The 10057-nt window shown below is 29.0% G+C and overlaps 1 pseudogene; it reads left to right on the top strand.

Moving 5' to 3' along the window:
* The first annotated feature begins 1463 nt into the window (after nucleotides 1-1463).
* LOC132316421 (cytochrome P450 CYP82D47-like) lies at nucleotides 1464-3833 on the top strand (annotated as a pseudogene).
* Nucleotides 3834-10057: the final 6224 nt, after the last annotated feature.

The following is a 10057-nucleotide window of genomic DNA, read 5'->3' as shown; positions in this document are numbered from 1 at the left end:
ATCTATCCAAAAAAAAAAAAAACAAGTTCATTCACAAACCACATTCAATAATCATAAGGTAAACCATAAATAGAATTTTTTTTTAAAGAATATATCCTCCAATAATAACCAATTATGTGTCATGGATTAAAAAATTTTACACATCATAAGTAACCGTGTATCTTTTATACAAAAGAGTATTTTAACATACTGTTGGAAATTGTCCTAATTTTTAGAAAAATTATCATTAATAACTATAATTTAGTACCATAAATAGATTTTACAAACAATTTGGAGGGGCCAATTTAATTTTTATATAGAAAAATGACTATTAATATATATAAGGGTAAGGTACAGCAACATCCTTGGAGGTTTGCCAAAAAGATACTCGGATGAAAGTTACCTATTTTTGGGATAACGACACCCCCTTGAAGAAATTCCATACAAACAAGGCCTTAAATCATATAAAAAGACAAAATTGCCCCTCAATATTAAATTCAGATTTATTGCAAACTATCAAACCTGTCAAAATGACGCAATTGCCCCTGAAAGTTTAGCGTCACAAATTAACGCCACTTGGCGCCAGATTAACAACCCGTGAATTGCCCAGAATGAAATTAATTTTTTTTTTTTAACAAATAGGGGTTACCAATTTTGTTATTACCATAAAACAGAATGAAAAATAACTAAATAACTAAATAGTGAATCCAATGTGGGTTACGCAGCGAAGTAACACCCAATAGCATCAATTAGCTCTTAAAAGACATCATTCAGAGGTTGGATAACCCATCCATAATCTCTCACAATTTTTTCAAGGCAAAATTAAACAACATTAACAAATATAAGTAGCACCGATAGACACCCTTTTAGATTAGTCAAACTTTCTTCTTTTTTTGTAAGAAATTGAAAATTTATTTCACCAAAAGAAATATGCAATTTTGTTATTTTGAAAAATTGTGGGTTATCAATTTTGTTATTTTGAGAAATTGTGGTAGAATGAAAACAAATGGTTTTTGTTTACCAAAAATTTTGTTATTAATTCACATATGGGTACTTTCGTCCAATTTATTAATATGTTCAAAGGATGTGTGTATATATATATAGATATAGATATAGATATATATAGAGTATATATTCCTAGCATGGTAGCTTTTGTTCATAAGGGGTAGTTTCGTTCAATTTATTAACTTGTAAAGTTAAAAAGGTCAACTAAATGGTCAAAGAGCAATTTGGTCAATTTTTCATGCCGGTTAGCTTCAAGGGGTGTCTTTGTCCACTTTTCAATCTTGAAGGGGTGTCATTGCCCTAAAAACATATAACTTTTATCTAAATGCCCTTTTGACAAACCTCAGAGGTGTTGCGGTACATTACCCTGCATATAATTTAGTACTCTGATCTTTCAAAGAAAATGAAAGCATTAAAAACTACTACTATAATAAAGTTGAACAATTTCTTGGTTGCTACAATCAGCAAATCTTATTTTTCAAAAAAAATGTACGCCTCAGGAACTATATAAGTCCAGAGATATGGAAGTTAGCTTACACAAACCGAGTCTCATCATATTCAACTAAAAAAAATAACAGTCTCATCATGGATCCTCTTCTCCCCTTCCTCCTAACTTCTGTCACCGGCCTCGTTGTCCTGCTAGTATTTGTGTACACAAAGAAACAATCTACTAGAAGAAAGAGCTGTGGTGTGCCTCAAGCTGGTGGTGCTCTGCCTATCATAGGTCACTTGCATCTCTTGGCTGGTGATCAGCTGCTACACAAATTGTTCGGAGCTCTGGCAGACAAGTATGGACCGGCCTGCACTCTAAAGCTCGGATCACATGAAAGTCTGGTCATCAGTAGCTGGGAGATGACCAGAGAGTGTTTCACTGTCCATGACAAGGTTTTCTCCACCCGGCCAAGCATCACTGCTTCGAAGATAATAGGTTATGACTTCACCATGTTTGGTTTCGCACCTTATAGTCCTTACTGGCGTGAGATGCGCAAGATAGCCACGGTGGAGTTTCTGTCTAACCAACGGATTGAGATGATCAAGCACATAAGAGGTTCGGAGGTGGACACTTCGATAAGAGAACTGTATGAGCTGTGGGTTAGTAAGGGGAGTTCGAAAGGTGGAGTTCTGGTTGAAATGAAGAGCTGGTTCGCAGACTTGACACTCAACGCGGCGGTGCTAATGGTGGGAGGGAAGCAGTACTGTGGGAGCAATGATGATTGCGACAAAGGGGAGAGGCGACGGTACAAGAAGGTTATGAGGGATTTTATTCATCTCTTTGGGGTTTTTGTGTTGTCAGATGAAATACCGTACCTTGGGTGGCTGGATTTGGGAGGATACAAGAAAGCTATGAAGAGTACTGCGAAGGAACTCGACGCTCTGATTGGCGGGTGGTTGGAGGAGCACAAACAGAGGAGGCTGGTTGGTGCAAAGGGCGAAGGAGAGCAGGATTACATGGATGTGATGCTGAGTATTATTGAAAATGCAAAAATTTCTGAGTTTGATGCGGATACCATCACCAAGGCTACATGCCTGGTAAGTTATGTCCTTACTGAACCTAGTCTTAGTGGTATATGGCCTGCTTAGTTTGTAACACATAATAATTTTCTGTTGAAAATAAAAAACTATACAAAAAAAACTAGCTTGGTTCAGTTTTCTAAAAACTAAAATTGTAAAATAAAACTTTTGTTTAGTTCAGTTTTCTGAAATATATTTTTTGAAAACTCATTTGTAAAAAGGCTTGTTTTAAGAAAACTGACTAGAAACAATTTTTTGTTCTCTGAATTCTTAAGAAATATTTTCAAAGTTACAAACCAAGCAGGTGCAAGTTAAGAAGTCGGAATGAATCCCAAATACTTCAAATTAATCTATATAAAAAAAAAATTGTAAGTTGCATTTGTAAGATTACTCCATTGTGATCCTGAGATGGCAAGTTTAAAAATAAAAAATAATCTCTCCACACATAAATAAGATCAAGCACACGTGATCTTTCATAATCACATAATATCAGGTGCTCCTACAATTTTTTAACAAGCGAATATGGACAACTTTAGATTGCTGTGAAGATTATGGGAACAAGTAAAACTCTGAATTCAAGATAGAGAAATTCAAAGTCAACAACATTGTCCTTTCATATATTTTTATTCTTAGTTCAATGGCCTAACCTGTGAAGGTAGAGAAAGCCACCAAATTTTGTCTTTCATGCAAATGATTAAGCTCTTGTTTCTGGCAGAATTTAGTCTAAGCAGGAAGTGACACCACAATGGTTACTCTCATATGGGACCTAGCTCTACTTCTATAGAATCCACGCGTGTTGAAGAAGACCCAAGCTGAGCTCGACACCCACGTAGGCAAGGATAGACAGGTGGACGAATCGGACACCACGAAACTTGTCTACCTTCAAGCTGTTGTGAAGGAAACCATGCGACTGTACCCAACGACCCCACTTATTGTCGGCACTGGAAGACTGCACCTTGTCATGCGGCTACAAGGTGGTAGTTGGAACACGCCTAATGGTGAATGCGTGGAAAATTCACCGGGATGAGAGCGTGAGGTCTGAGCCACTCGTGTTCAGGCCGGAGAGGTTCCTGACAACACAAAAGGACGTGGACGTGAGGGGTCAGAACTTTGAGTACCTTCCGTTTGGCTCAGGGAGGCGCTCGTGCGCGGGAATATCGCTTGCGCTCCAGACTGTGCATCTCACACTGGCTAGCTTGCTGCAGTGCTTTGATGTAGCCAAGCCATCCCACAAAGACGTGGATATGACCGAAAGCCCAGGACTCACAAATCTGAAAGGAACACCACTTGAAGTTCTACTTACTCCACGTCTTGATTCCAAGTTCTGTGGACACTGAACTTGAATGATTACATAGACAAAACCACCAATCTTGTATTACAATAAATATGGTCTTTTGTCCTTTTGGATTGGCATATTAAAAAAGTGTAATAGTTTATGCAATTTCACATGAGCATAGCTTGGACCTTACCGGTGGGACAGGACAAGGGGCGGCTCAATGTAACTCGGCCTTAGGCCAAAAATAAAAAAAGTGGTCTTTTCATATCATAATATGTAATATATTAATAATTAAATAATTATTAATTAAAAATCATCTTTCTTGCTTTTTGAGATGCAAACTTACTAATTAAATTTTAAATAATTACTAATTTAAAATCGTCATTCTTTCTACTACAGCAACCTGACAGACTGATTTTTAGAGTGTTGTCGTTGCTTCATTCAATCCGTATAAAAATATTTTTCCTACAACCACTTTACTTAAAATGTATAGTGATAAGCAGGGTCGAACCCATATTCGAGTTGAGATTTCGTATGAGAACTTAGATTTAAATTATTATTTAAAGAGAAAAAAAGAATATTAAAAACATTTGTTTGGTTTGAAAACTAATCTACTGAAATTTAAAGGGTCTACTCTAATAGACAAGAAATTAGGAAAGCATTTAAATTAAAGATAAAAGCAAAACTGAAATACGTGAAATGAGAAGAATGCAGAAAGTAAATTCGCAAGTATTAAGCTAGTTGACTCCTCGGAGCAGCTCTCCAGAGGAGAGAACCTATCCTACTGTCCAACTCCTAAACCGGGCTCCTGTTCATCTTCGTTCTTTGGCAATTTATAGGCAAAACACATACACATTCAGCCCGTCAATTCCACAGCATTGGTCTTCCACCGCCCATGCTTTCTGACTTTTGGTACCTGCCTTCATCATTTATCTTGTTCTCACCTTTTCTTTTCTTTTTGTTTCAATCACGTGCACAAACAACTACACAAAGCTATACTCTATTATTAAATGTGCAAAGAGTTTCAGTCTTTCAGTATTTCCGTAATTCAGCATTAAAGTATTTATTAATTAATATAAAAAAAGAGTTTTTTATAAACAAAAAATTACCTAAAAATTATTTAAAGAGTTTAATTCAAATTACAAATTACCTAATAGAATTTATAAAAATTAATTTAAAGAGTTTAATTCAAATTACAAATTACCTAATAAAATTCATTTTTTTTGTCCCACATTGGTTTTGAGTTAAAAAGGATTACATAAAGCCTCTTATAAAACTATAGACCTAAAGAAATATTAATCACACCTTTCTCGGCCTTTTGACTAAGATTAAATGTAGTACTAAATTTTTTTGGGTCAGCCTTTTGGCTAGCATTTTTCGGCCTTTTGGCAAAGATCAAGTGTAGTACTAAATTTTTTTAGGTCAGCCTTTTGGCTAAGATCAAGTGTAATACTAAATTTTCTTGGGTCGGCCTTTAAGATTTTCAGTCTTTCAGTATTTATTTATTAATATAAAAATAAATTACCTAAAAATTATTTAAAGAGTTTAATTCAAATTAAAAATTGCCTAATAAAATTCATAAAAATTAATTTAAAGAGTTTAATTCAAATTACAAATCATCTATACTATTATTAAATGTGCAAAGAGTTTCGATATTTATTTATTAATATAAAAAAACAATTTTTATAGACAAAAAAATGACTTAAAAATTATTTTAAAATTTTAATTCAAATTACAAATTACCTAAAAAAATTCATTTTTCATGTCCCACATTAGTTTTCAGTTAAAAAGGATTACATGGAAGCCTCTTATAAAAATATTTATTAATTGATATAAAAAATAAAATAATTTTTCTAAAACTCTACCATAAATTACCTTTTTATTATGAGTTTTTTAATAAAAGAAAATCTAATTAGACAAGAATTATTAATATAAAAAATATTTATTAATTGATATAAAAAGAGTTTTTAAAATAGTTTTTATAAAAATGTAACACATATTAATTATTTATCTATTTATAAAAATCTACCATAAATTAGTTATTTTATTTTTTATAAAACTCTATCACATATAACCTGTATTTACTTGTTTATTATGAATATATTTAATTAGCTAATAAAATATTTATTAAAACTCTAACACGAAATATATTTCAAATTATAGAAACTCTATAAAAAAAAAAATGTTTCTATAAAACTCTAAAAATTATTACCTAATAAAATTCAAATTACCTATTTTATCTATTTGTTGGTTCTAAAAAAATCTATACTCTCTCTATATATAAGTAACTATAAAAATTATTATCAAATAAAATTCAAATAAAATATTTATTAAAACTCTAACATGAAATATATTTTAAATTATCTAAAAATTATTTAAAGAGTTTAATTCAAATTAAAAATTACCTAATAAAATTCATAAAAATAAATTTAAAAAGTTTAATTCAAATTACAAATTACTTAATAAAATTCAAAAAAATTAATTTAAATAGTTTAATTCAAATTACAAATTATCTAATAAAATTCATTTTTCTTGTCCCACATTGGTTTTGAATTATAAAGGATTACATGAAAGCCTCTTATAAAACTATACACCTAAATAAATATTAATTATACCTTCTTCGGTTTTTTGGCTAACCTTTCTCGGCCTTTTAACTAAGATCAAGTGTAGTACTAAATTTTTTTTAGTCGGCCTTTTAGCTAACCTTTCTCGGCCTTCTGGCTAAGAGAGTTTCAGTATTTCAGTATTTATTTGAAATATTTATTTATTAATAATAATATATATATATATATATATAAGAGTTTTTATAAAAATAAAAAATCACCTACAAATTATTTAAAGAGTTTAATTCAAATTACAAATTACCTAATAAAATTCATAAAAATTAATTTAAAGATTTTAATTCAAATTACAAATTACCTAATAAAATTTATTTTTCTTGTTCCATATTGGTTATGAGTTATAAAGAATTACATGGAAACCTCTTATAAAACTATAGACCTAAAGAAATATTAATCATATATACCTTTCTCGGCCTTTTGGCTAAAATCAAGTATAGTACTAAATTTTTTTGAGTCGGTCTTTTAGTTGACTTTTCTCGACCTTTTTGCTAAGTTACAAATTAATTTAAAGAGTTTAATTCAAATTGTAAATTACCTAATAAAATTCATTTTTCTTGTCATACATTGATTTTGAGTTATAAAGGATTTTATGGAAGCCTTTTATAAAACTATAGATCTAAAGAAATATTAATCACACATTTCTCGGCTTTTTGGCTATGAGAGTTTTAGTATTTATTTATTTATTTATATAAAAAAGTTTTTATAAAAACAAATTATCTAAAAATTATTTAAAGAGTTTTATTCAATTTATAAATTACCTAATAAAATTTATTTTTCTTGTCCCACATTGGATTTGAGTTATAAAGGATTACATAAAAATTTCTTATAAAACTATAGACCTAAATAAATATTAATCACACATTTCTCGGCCTTTTGGTTAAGATCAAGTGTAGTACTAAATTTTTTGAGTCGGCCTTTTGGCTAAACTTTCTTTGCCTTTTGGCTAAGAGAGTTTCAGTCTTTCAGTCTATACTATTATTAAATTACAAATTAATTTAATGAATTTAATTCAAATTTCAAATTAACTAATAAAATTAATTTTTCTTGTCCCACATTGGTTTTAAGTTATAAAGAATTACATGGAAGCATCTTATAAAACTAAAAGAAATATTAATCACACCTTTCTCGACATTTTATCTAACCTTTCTCAGCCTTTTGGCTAAGAGAGTTTCAGTCTATATTTTATTATTAAATGTGCAAAGAGTTTTGGTCTTTTTATTACCTAATAAAATTGAAATTAAATATTTATTAAAACTCTAACACAAAATACATTTCAAATTATAGAAACTCTAAAAATTATTAAGTAATAAAATTCAAATAAAATATTTATTAAAACTCTAATTCGAAATATATTTCATATTATAGAACTCTAACTCGAAATATATTACAAATTATAGAAACTCTAAAAATTATTACCTAATAAAATTCAAATAAAATATAAAAATTTTTACCTAATAAAATTCAAATAAAATATTTATTAAAACTCTAACACGAAATACATTTCAAATTATATATTTTAAATTATAAAAACTCTAAAAATTATTACCTAAGAAAATTCAAATAAAATATTTATTAAAACTCTGACACGAAATATATTTCAAATTATAGAAACTCTTAAAAAAAAAAAAAGGAGTTTCTGTAAAAGTCTAAAAATTATTTCCTAATAAAATTCAAATTACCTATTTTAACTATTTGTTGTTTCTAAAAAAAATTTATACTCTCTATATATAAGTTAATCTAAAAATTATTACCTAATAAAATTCAAATAAAAAATTTATCAAAACTCTAACACGAAATATATTTGAAATTACCTAAAAATTATTTAATGAGTTTAATTCTAATTACAAATTTCCTAATAAAATTCATAAAAATTAATTTAAAGAGTTTAATTCAAATTACAAATTATCTAATAAAATTCATAAAAATTAATTTAAAGAGTTTAATTCAAATTACAAATTACCTAATAAAATTCATTTTTCTTGTTCCACATTGGTTTTGAGTTATAAAGGATTACATGAAAACCTCTTATAAACTATACACGTAAAGAAAAATTAATCATACCTTTATCGGCTTTTTGGCTAATCTTTATCGGCCTTTTGACTAAGATCAAGTGTAGTACTAAATTTTTTTTGGGTCGGCCTTTTGAGTAACCTTTCTTGGCCTTTTGACTATAATAAATAAATTTTTATATAAAATATATATCATTGTATTTGCAGAGATCTATAAATAAAACAAATATTTGTGTATATATCTATATCTATACTATTATTAAAAGTATAAAGATTTTTAGTGTTTCAGTATTTAATTTTAATATAAAAATATATTTATTAATTGATATTAAATGAATTAAAATAGAAGAGTTTCAAATCATTATTAAAACAACTAAAAAAAATACATAATATAGGTAATTATTTAACAAAATAATAAAATAAATTACAAAACATTTATCGCGTGCACGTGCCTTTTACTAGTATATATATATATATATATATATGTACGTAGAATTCTCATAACAAGGCGAGGGATAAATGACCAAAAATATAAAACTTACCTCTGTATGGATTCGAACACAGGATCACAACAACAAACCTTACCAACTTCCTGGAGCACTGCTCTTGTTAGATGATGGTTTCAAATATATATATATATATATATATAATCTTCTTCTCTTCTCAGCTCAATGTCTTCTTCTTGCATCCATTTTGGCTCATCTTCTTCTCAATGTTGATTTTACATATAAAAACATGAAACCTACATATAATAATATTTACATAATATAAATACTATATAAATTTATATATTGAGTATATAAAATAATGATTTTTTGTGCCCTTATCAAATACCCCCGAAACAAATTTTTGCTCGTCCTCGAGCAATTAGGGGTAAAAATTAATAAGGTCACAAAATCATTATTTAAAATACTCCTATCTATGAAGTGCCACTTTCGCAGGCAAGTCGATTGCATTTACCACATACAATAAGGCTTTGAACTACTCGGTGATCCCTAGTGGACGAGTTATAGTTTCATGAGAGTTTTCAGTGAAGATACTCACAAATTTCTTACAACTAAAAATGAAAAATGAAAATGAAATACGTTTTTTTTTTTAGATATCTTTTTCTTTCTTTCTTTTTTCTTTTTCTTTTTTTTTTTTTTTTTTTTTTTTTTTTTTTTTTTTTTTTGGCATATAGTTATAGAAAATAGTCTGCGAAAGTGGCACATCTTTAGTTAGGAATTAGTAAAATAATGATTTTGTGAACTAATCTATTTTTGCCCTTATTTTACTAGAGGACTAACAAAAGCTTGTTTGGGGGTAATTTGATAAGTACACAAAAACTATTATTTTATACACAAAAAAATAAACATTTCATTAGTCTTTATATTATTTAAATATTCTTATATGCTTGTTTTGTGTTTTGTACGTGTTAACGCAAAAATGAGAAGAGAAGAAGCAAAAATGGAGAGAGAATGAGAAATTGTGGCTGAAGTCAATGCCACACATCAGCACCTACATGCCATATCTATAGATTTAGATATGCGTGTGCACAAAGAAGAAAATGGAGGAGACAGAAAGAAGAAAAGAAGAAAGAAATTAAAGAAAAGAAAATTCAGCAAAGGTAGGAAGAAAAGGTAGAGTAGAGAGGAAATGAAGAAGAAATTTGGGCA

This window comes from Cornus florida, unplaced genomic scaffold (genome assembly GCF_030987335.1).
Source record: "Cornus florida cultivar Cherokee Brave unplaced genomic scaffold, ASM3098733v1 CherokeeBrave_3.0.0_Hap2_Chr07, whole genome shotgun sequence".
NCBI lineage: Eukaryota > Viridiplantae > Streptophyta > Magnoliopsida > Cornales > Cornaceae > Cornus > Cornus florida.
The sequence above is the reverse complement of the archived record's forward strand: the minus strand, read 5'-3'. Positions and strand labels throughout refer to the sequence as shown.